Genomic DNA, 12211 nt, shown 5'->3' on the forward strand with positions numbered 1-12211 from the left:
CGATTTCATTTTTAATCTCACCATTGGGGCTCTTCCAGGTCCATTTCCTGCTTTCTCGTTTGCGGAAGAAGGTATTCATGATCCGTAAATTATTTCTATCCGCGAATTCGACTAATAACTCTCCCCTGCTATTTCTAGAGCCTATCCCATAGTCACCTACCGCGTGGTCGTCAGCATGCTTCTTGCCCACCTTCGCATTGAAGTCGCCCATCAATACAGTGTACTGCGATTTTACTTTATTCATTGCCGATTCTACGTCCTCATAGAAACTTTCAACGGTCTGGTCATCATGGCTGGATGTGGGTGCGTAGGCCTGCACCACTTTCAGCTTGTACCTCCTATTCAGCCTAATTACTATAGCTGCTACCCTCTCGTTAATACTGTAGAACTCCTCTACGTTGCCAGCTATATCCTTATTAATGAGGAATCCCACACCTAGTTCTCGTCTATCCTCTAACCCGCGATAGCACAGTATGTGTCCGTCCTTTAGTACTGTATACGCCTCACCTGTCCTCCTAACTTCGCTAAGCCCTATCACATCCCATTTAATTCCCGCTAGTTCCTCAAACAGCACTGCTAGGCTAGCCTCACTAGCTAAAGTTCTAGCGTTAAACGTTGCCAAGTTCAGATTCCAATGGCGGCCTGTAAATGCAAGAAACATATGGCTGCTGCCCTGCCCTTGAAAACACAGTGTTCTTTGCAAAGGCAAGAGGTAAAGCTGAAAGGAAGGTAACTGAGGCTTTCATATCGCTAAGAATGCCGACAAAAGTATATGAGCCCGCCATCTATCTTCATCATTATCATCATCAGCATGACTGCGCCCACTGCAGGGCAAAGGCCTCTCCCATGTCCCTCCCATTAGCCCTGTCCTTTGCCAGCTGCAGCCACCATATCCCCGTAAACTTCCTAATCTCATCCGCCCACTAAACTTTCTGCTGTCCCCTGCTACTGTTGCCTTCTCTTGGAATCCACTCCGTTACCCCTAAGGACCTATGGTTGTTTTGCCTTCGCATTACATGCCCTGCCCAAACCCATTTCTTCCTCTTAATTTCGACTAGGATGCCATTAACCCGTGTTTGTTCCCTCACCCACTCTGCCCGCTTCCGGTCTCATAACGTTACACCTAACATTTTTCTTTCCATGGCTCGTTGTGTTGTCCTTAACTTAAACTGAACCCTTTTCGTTAGCCTCTACGTTTCTGCCCCATAGGCGAGTACCGGCAAGATACAGCTGTTGTGCACTTTTCTGTTGAGGGACATTGGTAAACTGCTATTCATGATCTGAGAGAACCTGCCATATACGCTCCACCCTTCTTATCCTTCTAGGTATATCCCTCAAATGATCCGGATCAGGTCTCTGCCTGCCCTAAGTAGACATATTCCCTTACCACTTCCAGCATCTCACTTCCAATTGTGAACTGCTGTTCCCTTGCTAGGCTATTGAACATTACTTTGGCTTTCTGCATTTTAATATTTAGACCCACCGTTCTGCTCTGCCTGTCTAAATCATTGATCATGCTTTGCAATTCATCTCGTGAGTGACTCAGCAAGACAATGTCATCAGCAAATCACAGATTATTTAGGTATTCTCCATTAACTCTTATCCCCAGCTGTTCTCAATTCAGGCCACATGATGTTATAGCCCTTTTTTGCTGTAGTATGCAGTCTCCCTTCATACTTTGTGCATATGCAACGTGTCCGATTTAATTCAATACAAATGGTTTATTAAACATTGCATTTGATGTACACCACAGCTTTGGAAGTTGAATAATCAGTGAGGCTGATGCCTCAGTCAAGTGCAATGTAAATAATAAATGCTTATACAACTAACACTTTCAGATTGGCTTTTTAAATCCTGCGTTTAGGTCGTATCTATAGGGAATAACATGGCACACACTGTATACCTTGAGTATTCCACCCAAACATATTCTTTAAGAATAAATGAAAACACTGAAATGGCTCCGTTGCGCCATCTTCTCACAATATGTCCAATGATAATGGCAATTGCTAGAGTTTAGCAAGGCCGGAAATAAAAGCAGCGTTTTACCGGACGCACCATAACAGGTGCTGGCACCACATCACTGGAACTCCTTTATAAAAATTTATTTCTCGCCAACAAAAATATTTTTGTAGTTTTTTTAATATGCGAAACTAAATGGGTTGACCATTTGGCAAATTTTTTTGTCTAGCACCGTTGCCCACATAGCATTTTCTGGTCCTCAATGTGGCCGTTTCCGCAGAAATCTATGTACTTTTTATTAAATTACAGAACAATGCAAGGTTCAAGTTTAATTCAAACAGTGCTAGATCAAGGTTTCAGGCAAAACTCCAAAAAAGTTTGCTTAAATTTAGACTCCAAGTTTAGTTTAAAAAATGCGGAAATCTTCAAATTTTTCTCCTGTTAAGCACTTCCATTTTAAACCAAAATGGCATCATCCGCAGTTTATTTTTTGAGGCATGACAGGGCACCTCGATACCTGACTACATGCGGAGATAAACTTTGCCAACAAGGACCAGTTCCTGAACAATAATTCTTGCAAAATGCCCAGATGAAGGTGATGTCTTACACTTTGGAGCATGATATATGGAGCAAAAATTTTTTTCTTTGAAAGAAGGTCTCTACACTTCTGTTGGGACTGGTCTTCTATGAATTTTCTGAGCAAAATCTAAAATACCAAGAATTCGGTGCATCTTTTTTCGCGTGGAATGACTCTGCTGTCCCCAAATTTAATTCTTTAAATCGACTGGGAAGTACTGTAAAAAAATTTTCATGAACCTCGGCGGCTGTGAATAGTGACGAAACATTCAAGAAACGGGCAATTTTCTCTTAAGGTTTTCTGCCTAGATACATGCCTTATGGAGCATACTTGTCCCCAACAGTTTTATGTTTTCTGGACCACTTGTTTCGTTGCACTCCTAGAACCGCAGCGCAGGTCTAGAAAACTGTTTTTTTTCAAAGTTATGAATTTTAAATTTCTTGTCTGAAATTGTCTTCTCACTTTAATATGTCAACGAACACTGAATCTCAAAAATTCAAAATAAAAATTTGAGCTTTACAAAACAAAAAGAATTACAAGAATGACTTCACCCTGCAAGAACAATGAATGTTGAACTAGCCTTCTGCCATATTTTCTTAGCTTTGCAGGTTTCAAGAAAAATATATATCGGAAAATAAAGTTCTGCACATAAAACAGTGACATTTGATGAGAGCAGTCATAAAATTATTTTTAAATTGCTCAAGAAATGTCATGTAAATACAGCTAGAAATAAACTAAATTTTGTTGAAAGTTGCGTCCCTTCTGAAATGGAGGTGGGGGACAGACTGCCGGACATATCATGCTGACTTGGAATCCTATTGTTTTCATCAAGTGCCGTATTGCTTGCTGCATTGCCTTTCTGACTGGTTCTCGCATTTACTTGTCAAGTGCGAGTGAACTTTGAAAATGGGCAAGGTGCCACCTCTTTTTGACACAGAGTGGCACATGACCAGAAATGTTGTTTGAAGTAATGGCCATTTGGCAATCACTGAGTGCCAGCAGACTGGTTGGAAATATGCAGAAATCACTCTTGCTTGACACTTCAGCAGCCGACCATGATGCAGGAATACTTTATACTGTGAGACTGTTTATTGCCATGGGTGCACTCCAGAAACTCCATGTTGTAGCACTCTGTATGTAGCCACTGTCTGCAAGTTACCACATCTGTTCTTCCATGGCCGAGATAAAGGTGACCCCCTGCCATCATTTGTATCCAAAGAGTCTCCCTATGCATCACTCCCACTATACTGGCAGTGTTTATCATGCTGTTTGTCCTTTGATACAGCCACATTAGAAGATGCATGCAAAGTTAGTGGGCTTCCTCATAACAGGAACATTGAAAGGACTCTCAAAATGAACACTGAAGCTTGTTTGGCTGGCTGCTGTTTACTTCAGAAAGTTTTGCATAATACCTTTTCTGTGTGCTCAACTTACTGCCCTACCATTTCTGTATTTTTTTTTGTCGTAGCAGGGATGAGGGACGTTCTTTAGGAAGGCCATGCATATCATGCGAAGCCAGGTGGTGTTTTTCGAATACTGCATGGTTATAGAGGCATGCCTCGTTAATATGGTACTTTCGTCCCCCGTCAAAACTGTCCATAACAAATTGGGAAGCAAAATAAAAAGAAGACATTTATTCAGATATATACACTGAGATTACAGTGCGCTTTTCTGCATAACAACAAGCAGTGAATAGCAAATTATAATCTTAGAAACTTAAACATTTTTCCGGTCGCAAAAGTTATACTGCGGTGCGAAATGCCTCACAGGCCGTGACAGACATGATGGCAAGATTCGCACTGGGTGTCCGATTCTGTGTTTGCTGTTGTATCCACAGTGGCCCTGTAGACGACTTGCTTGTTCACCAGTTGTTCATCACTTCCTGGTCTACTGCATCAGCTGCAGGCATTCCTGAAGACTCACGAGGAGGATGTCATTGATGCGCACATTCATTTGCCTGTGACCTCCCTGTGAGGAATGCGGTTTCTTGGCTTCTCTGTAGCAACGATGGTAAGCCAATGTATATGTGGGCTTTGTTGGCTATGCAGAATCCTTCCAGGTCTCTGTGTGCGTTTGCACCTTTTGTACTGGAGTTATAGGTTCCCTGGTTCACCTATCTGTTTGCATATGTTTCTGTGTTCATGTTAGCACCATTTGCATGTTCCCTAACGAAATTCTAATTCTTGTGCAGGATGTCTCCACAATGGCAGACACTGCACTGCTGAGTTGAGCCGTTCCCGAATCTGGCAGTATCGATGCTAGAGTCTGTGCGTCAAAGCTGAGGTACAGTGTTGAACCTGTCTAACTCCCAAAGTTTAATTTCGGTTTCATTCCTCACTGGTTGGACTAAATTAAATTGTTCTTGCTGCTTATACTTGTAAATTTAGAGCTTTGAACTGCTGTTAAGCTCAGTTCCTCTGCACTTACGCAGTCATATCTCAAGACCAAATACCGCTTAATTTTCACCGCAACTGTTTTTCTTGTGTGCTTTTTTTCCCGAGTGGTCATCACAATGCAAGTGAACAGCTTTGTTTTCATTATTTTTTGAGTGGCTTTGTTCTCTTTGCAGGCGCAGGTTGGCGCAACAAAGGTTGACGGAGCTTCCATTCTTTTCTTTACAATGTTGAAATGCTTATGGAGGTGGTCATTTGAATATTTATTTATTTTCACATCCTGCAGCCTCAGATGAAACTGTGGCGTGAGGAGCGGGAAACATATGTACCCCAGTGTGCCCTTCTGAACACCTGCCCGATGACAGCAGGGTCTAATACACTGAATATTGTGCAGTGGAATTTTTTCCTTACATATTTCTTTGTACACTTTTTTCCCAGAAGTGGTTGCCCTCATCCTACAAAGTAATGCAACAAGTGCTGTGAAGAAAAAAAACACTCACATTAGTTTGCTGCCTGATTTTCAAGCTATGCAACAGCTGAAATGCCCTGGAGACTATACCATGAAGCCTTCAGCAACACCCGCCGCGGTGGCTCAGTGGTTATGGCGCTCGGCTGCTGGCCCGAAAGACGCGGGTTCAATCCCGGCCGTGGCGGCTGAATTTCGATGGATGCGAAATTCTAGAGGCAAGTGTACTGTGCGATGTCAGTGCACGTTAAAGAACCCTAGGTGGTCGAAATTTCCGGAGACCTTCACTACGGCGTCCCTCATAGCCTGAGTCGCTTTGGGACGTTAAGCCCCCATAACCCTTCAGCAACATATGCCAAAACACAGTTGACATACTGTGCTTCTGCTAAATGTGCATTCTTTAAGGACCTGATGCCAACATTGTGTGAACATGACATTGAAGAGATGTTTTCACGATAGCTGTCTTGACAAGTTTACGGTGGAATGAATTGTATGGAAGCAGTCCTTTAACAAAGGCACTGTCTCCTCATTGCTCTTCAGAGCAACCAAACTGCCATATATATAGCCAAGAGAAAATCGGACAGCGATTCAATGATTCAATGTCAAAGTGGTTGTTTTCTGTGCCAAACGAGCTGCAATCGTTCTGCCAGATGACTAGGCCAACCATTTCTTGCACGAATAGAATGCGAAAAAAAACAACAACATAACATCGGATTTTTTCAGTGCACAGGATTAATTGTACATTGGACCCCGCTGTCTTAGGTACGGTTTCTTTAACTGCAGACTGGGGTACGTTTGAATGATTGTTTTCACGAGCATTGCAAAAATGTAAAAGTCAGAGAAAGGTGGTTTCCTCAGCTTTCATTGCAGAGTATGCAGATGCCAACATATCTTTGACATATTGTAACGGGAAGAAGCATATCTGATAACCTGAGAAATTGTCTGAACAGAAATAATACATAGTCTGAAAAGAGAAAACTGCACATCGACTCCGGCCGACATTTTACTGCAGAAACCTGCCGTCATGATGGTGATTCTCATTCATTCACAGTGCCAGCACTCTTTACTGCATAAGTCTGTGCAAGAGTGCGAACAGTAAATGGCAAGCAGCAGCAGCAGTGCATCATCCTTTCCCCTGTATTCATTGTCTGTGTACTTAACCAAAAATAAAAATTATGATTACTGACGCTGCAAGACCAGGCCCCTTCTCATCAAACAAGCCATTTCCTACAGTGTACTTCGCACCAAGGCACTGCGAGTTTTCTCTTCGAAACATAAGTTAAGGAGCTGCACAACAGAGTCCACACAACTTTCTGCACAGTGCGGATGTCAGACGAGTGATGTATTCCTTCCAGTTCACATAAATTGGCAGTCAAACCACACCTTCGGTCACATGCAGCGTCACACTGATGTGGATGTTAGTTTTCTGTACAGTATGGTACACTGTTAAAGGAACATGCGGTCGCGTGAAGTTGACTTTCCGCGAGGCGCTGCTGAGGAAAGCCGGAAAGAATGCCGAGCTGATTATGGTCCGGAGTTTTTTTCGGCATTCTGTCCCCATGCATAGATCTCATTTTTCACACTCGCAACACATCGATTACCTTTTCTTGCTGCTGAATTGGCTTTTTCCATTCTGTGGTCGCGTTTCGTGCGAAATAAGGAACATTTTCTGCGGACTAGATTATCCATGTGTGAGTGACTTGGTTCATATGCAACTTAACGCGTACAGTACACGTTGATAAACAGTAATAAACATGCTGTTCTTATTGACAGATTCATGCACTAACAATGCACCTTGGTTTAATCAGCACCTACATTGCTGAAACAATAACAAAAAACGCCTTTACAGACAGGCTAACTGCTGGAAACGCTACAAAGGCTGGAAATGCTACAAAGCATGCGATAAGGATTATCAGTTGATGTCTAAAAAATGGTGTCATTGCATGGCATCAATTTTTTGGGAAGGAAGCATTCAAGTATTTTTTATTTATTTACACATACTGCTGTCTCTTCTCTTAGAGGCATAACAGGGGTGGGCTACACAGCGATTCATTACAACAATGTCAATAACATAGTTAGGCAGTGTTTTTTGAAATTGATTATTTAGCAATGCACGCAGATCACCGTCCAAGTTATTCAGTAATTTAACATTCTGTGGACCTTGATATGCCGTCCTGTTGACATTGCAGATCTGCAAGCTTGAGCCATTTTTGCAAGCCACCAAAGACAAACACATTAGGTAAAAAATTGTGAATCGTAGTAGTGATGTGATTGTTAAAGAGTGCAGGAAGATGGGACACATGAAAGGAAGACAAGCAACAAAACCACTGAAGCAAATGGATCATTACAAACTCGCCCAAACAGAAGCTTTAATTTAGTGGTGATATGTTCACTTTTTCAAGAACTGGTGAGCGGTTTCAGCAGCTTTACATCGTACCAGTCTTTTTAGTTTTCATTTACCCACTGCAGTATGTTTTTTCACATTCACACTGCTCTGATATAATAACTACTAGCCCTTCTGACATGTATGATCTTGACAAAACTCAACGAAATTTGGGTGCGCAGAAAAACCCATATACATGTGCCATAACCCATAGCAACATTTCCAAGGCAATCATGAGGGAACATGCACGCTCCATTCACTGGCATAATGCCAGGCAACTGGTACACAAGGCACCAGCACACCAACGAAGTTTTTCCTACACAGCCACATTCTGCTAACCTTTGAGGCTGACAAAACAGAAGATAGCAGTGCAGCACAAGGTCATGACTATGACTCAAGATTTCTGGATGATAGGATTTAACAAAAGTGGCCATGGAAAACTCTGTCAAACATGCACATAGCTAACATACAACAGAGGAGAACCGTACATTGGTGAGTTGTTGGTATACCATGGCAACAGCAGCACCACAAGACAATGACACAGGATCAGCACAACCCCCTAGTTCTTCTGTCAATATCTTTTGGTGCTTCTTCTACCACAGATTGAATATTCTATATTCAGTGCTTCTCATGAAAACTTGGTATCTTGCAAATACTTTAAAAAATCTATATTTAGAATGATCTTAAACACTTCTACCCATTCTTAACATGCTTAACATTCTTAACATGCTTCAAGTTTGTTTTTTCTGGGAAGAGGGGGGGGGGGGAGGCGAGATGCTGGCAGAAAACTTCAAACATGTTTGCTAGGTCCTTTTGCATACATTCCTCCCAGATATTTTTGGGTACACTGTGTTATCTGTTCTTATAAGTAAACAGGTTTTTTGTAATGCTCCTTTTATTATTCTCAATTTGCTGTTAACTATTGTTACAACCCTCCTAGGGACACGTTGTTTGACCCCTCGTTGACCTTACGAAAAAGAAAAAAGATGTATCGGGGAAACTACCCGTGGAATCTCCCACGCACGCTCCCCTTGTGTCGGACCGTGAGACGCGACCGACGATAGACAAGATGACGAAAGGAAGCGGGCAGAAGCGCATTCCCGAGGACTAAGTAGCAGCGGACCTCCGTATCCTCATCGCCCATTCCCACAGGGCTCAGCGTGCTATGTGCGGCGACTCTTCCGATCTGTGAATCGTGTGGTGAAAGCGGCGGAGCCTCAGTGTATTTAACGAGTGTCCCGAGTACGAACGATCGCTCTGGGCCCTGACGACAAGGCTCATCCAGTTGCTCGACGCTATTAACTTTTAATTCTTGACTGTTTGCTCTTTCTCTTTCCTTTTAAATTATGTAATCAAGTTTCATGAAAAGTGCCAGTAAACCGGTTTGTTTTTCGTTTTCCCAAGCTTGAAGTTCCATATTTCTTCAACCCGAAGGCGCGGACACGTTACCCAACGGAGCCCGGGTTCGAGTGAACCCCTGTGCCACGACACTATGAATGATTCACTGTTCAGACATTTTTTACAGTTGAACATAGTCTCAGCAGATACTTTCTTGTTACACAGTACTCAGTACCATAAGTAACTGTTTTCATGAAAAGTATTTTCAACAAATCTGTTTTGCGCTCGTGCCCAAACTTTGGCCTACAGCAGACAGATCTGAGAAAAACGCAAGACATAATGGCCACTCAATGTTATTTCACAATATCAGCATACAGTCATGCCAAGTTCAGCAATACATAGTACCAAAACTTGTTTGGCAGACTCCGCTACAAATGTATTAGGCTGTCTTGCCATGCTGTTGCCAAATACAAGGCATGTTAACCAGTTGTAGCATTTGTCATTATGAACAGGCAGTGGTAGTGAAAAACACTCACAGTAAAAAAAAAGAGAGAGAAGAGGCTATCAAATACAGATGCTTTGATGAAGCATGTTGATGACCTTTGTTAACACTAGTTATGTAAATCTGAACTGGTAGCCGCGTTCACACTCATTTGAGGTGCTGAATCGAGCTGGACTGGTCAGAAATGTGCTTATGGAGTGTCTTTATACGGTTATGAAGGCATCAACTGTACAGCAATTGTAAACATTGTCACTGTCATTTTGGCTCAGGAGGACTAATATTTTAGTGTGAAAGTACTACTTCACGAGGTCTAACTGGCTCACAGAGTTAGTGTGAAGCTTGACCTTGAGGATGACCTTGGCAAACATAATAAAATAAATATTGCCGCAACTGGGATTCGAGCCCGCGGCGGCGCGAGCAGATCAATTTCGCTGGCCTGTGCACGAGAGCACTATGCTGCTGCCGCAGACGACCTCGGCTCGCGTTAAACTGAAACACACGCTCGCGCTGTGCATTGCATGTCGTCATCTTCCATCAACTAAAACTACTCTAGAACTAATCACGTCGCCAGAAGTGCCGACGACCTAGCAAAGCAAAATCATGAGACAACCAGGCTAAACACGTGCTTTCACACATACACTCGGTTTAACTACGATAAAACCCTACCATTCCCCCCCCCCCCCTCCCCTTGTGCGGTACCCGTTTACTATACAGGGTCACAGTGGCTAAGCTCGCGCACTGCGCTCAGTATTTCTAAGAAAATTAACTGTGTGAACTCGCTTAATTGAACAGGTCAGGCCTGAAGTGACCAATTTCGAATCACGTCACACGGAGGTACTATCGGCAGGCAACATTTACGAGGTGGGAGTGTACGGGGAAGAAGAAGATTGGTTTTTGGGGAAAAGAAATGGCGCAGTATCTGTCTCGCATCTTGGCGGACAACTGAACCGTGCCGTAAGGGAAGGGGTAAAGGAGGGACTGAGAGAAGAAAGGAAGAAAGATGTGCCGTAATATATGGCTCCGGAATAATTTCGACCGCCTAGGGATGTATAACGTGCACTCACATCGCACAGCACACGGGCGTCTTTGCGTTTGGCCTCCATCGATAACGCGGCCGCCGCAGTCGGATTCAAACCCGGGAACTCTGGCACAGTAGCCAAGCGCCACCCAAGCCAATCGCTCGAAATGTCTGAACGAGGGGACTTTCATTCGCCACACGCTGGTAGCATTTTTAAAGCACTAGGTCGCGATGAAGCCCCACAATAACTTTTCTTCCCAGAGAACACGCACCCCAATAACTTTTGCTGCTGGTGGTACATACATTTACGCGGTATGAACTCGACTCTGTCCGATAGGATTACGCAGCAGTAAAAGCCTCCGAAAAGAAAAGTGACCATAAGGTACCTCAACTACTGTTTTCCCAAAAATTAGTACAGTACTAACGAAGGCCGTGTAGGTAGCCGCGCAGCACGGAAAGCTCACCTGAACTGGCTCCAACGTGTCATACTTGAACACTGCAGCATAACTTTTTTGCTTGCGCTTAAAGATGCACTCAGTGTTACAAAAAACGCAAGAACAGCACCAATCCAGCCACAGATACAAACGACCCGCGGCACGCAGGACGATGCTGATGTCGATGGGCAGGTCGTCCCAGGCAGATGGCGCTACAACGCGACCTACGAAATGAACTTTTTCTGCAACTGATACGAAATGCGCTGGAAACATGGCTCACGATTTTTAAGAAATGACACCACAATAGCACCATAAAAACAATGAAAGCTGACAGCAAAAATAATGAAAGTACAGATTTTAGACAAAACTGCCAACCGTAAAATCAAAACCGAAACTCTGCAAGGAATGCACTCGGAAGGCAACTTCACCATTTTTTTTTGTCATCGAAGCGTGTTGACCTACAGCTGCACCAACTTGAGTCTCAATTTTGAGGCGTGAAAATGTTATTCCTAAAACCGGCACCATTTTTTTCCTGTCAGAGTCGCGACAGCGCCTGCGTCACGGCAGCGGCAGATCTGCCAGGCATGAGAAGTATTTCAAGCAGAAATTTACAAGCTACATATGTACACCGTAGGTCTAGATACTCTTTCGCGAATCAAATGCTCTCTCGTAACCGAAACAACATTGGTTTCGGTTCAATAGCGTGCACTGCCATCAGACAGTACACGGGCCTCTAGCATTAACGCCTCCATCGAAATGCGACAGCCGCCGCGGGATCGAACCCGCGTCTTTCGGGTCAGGAACCGAGCACAATAACCACAGCAGCGGCTGAACGGAGGTGCTGGCATTCATGGAGGTACATGGAAGATATGGCGAAGCTATTATAATTATGCAGTCTCAACCCCTTTTCTCGAGGCGTCATATCTCGTTTCACAATTGGACAGGTAAAGATTTTAGGCTGAGATAAGCCGCCTTTACAAGAATACAGCAGTGCCGCACCCCATATTTCGCGGACGCGACACGCCACTATTCACATATGTACTATCGGACACAAAAGTTTGCGGGACGAGAGTTCATGGAAAAACGTTTATTGCAGCTCCACCTCGCTAGTCAGTCGCCAGATAATGTATGAAGTATACTA

General features: G+C 43.6%; 1 long non-coding RNA gene across 1 annotated transcript; it reads left to right on the forward strand.

The window, feature by feature from the left end:
- The first annotated feature begins 7603 nt into the window (after nt 1-7603).
- On the forward strand, nt 7604-9176 carry LOC144116155 (uncharacterized). The gene is made up of 2 exons (XR_013311761.1): nt 7604-7802; nt 8719-9176. It is a non-coding gene; the product is annotated as an uncharacterized LOC144116155 (long non-coding RNA).
- The last annotated feature ends 3035 nt before the right edge of the window (nt 9177-12211 follow it).

Source organism: Amblyomma americanum, chromosome 1 (assembly GCF_052857255.1).
Source record: "Amblyomma americanum isolate KBUSLIRL-KWMA chromosome 1, ASM5285725v1, whole genome shotgun sequence".
Taxonomy (NCBI): Eukaryota; Metazoa; Arthropoda; class Arachnida; order Ixodida; family Ixodidae; genus Amblyomma; species Amblyomma americanum.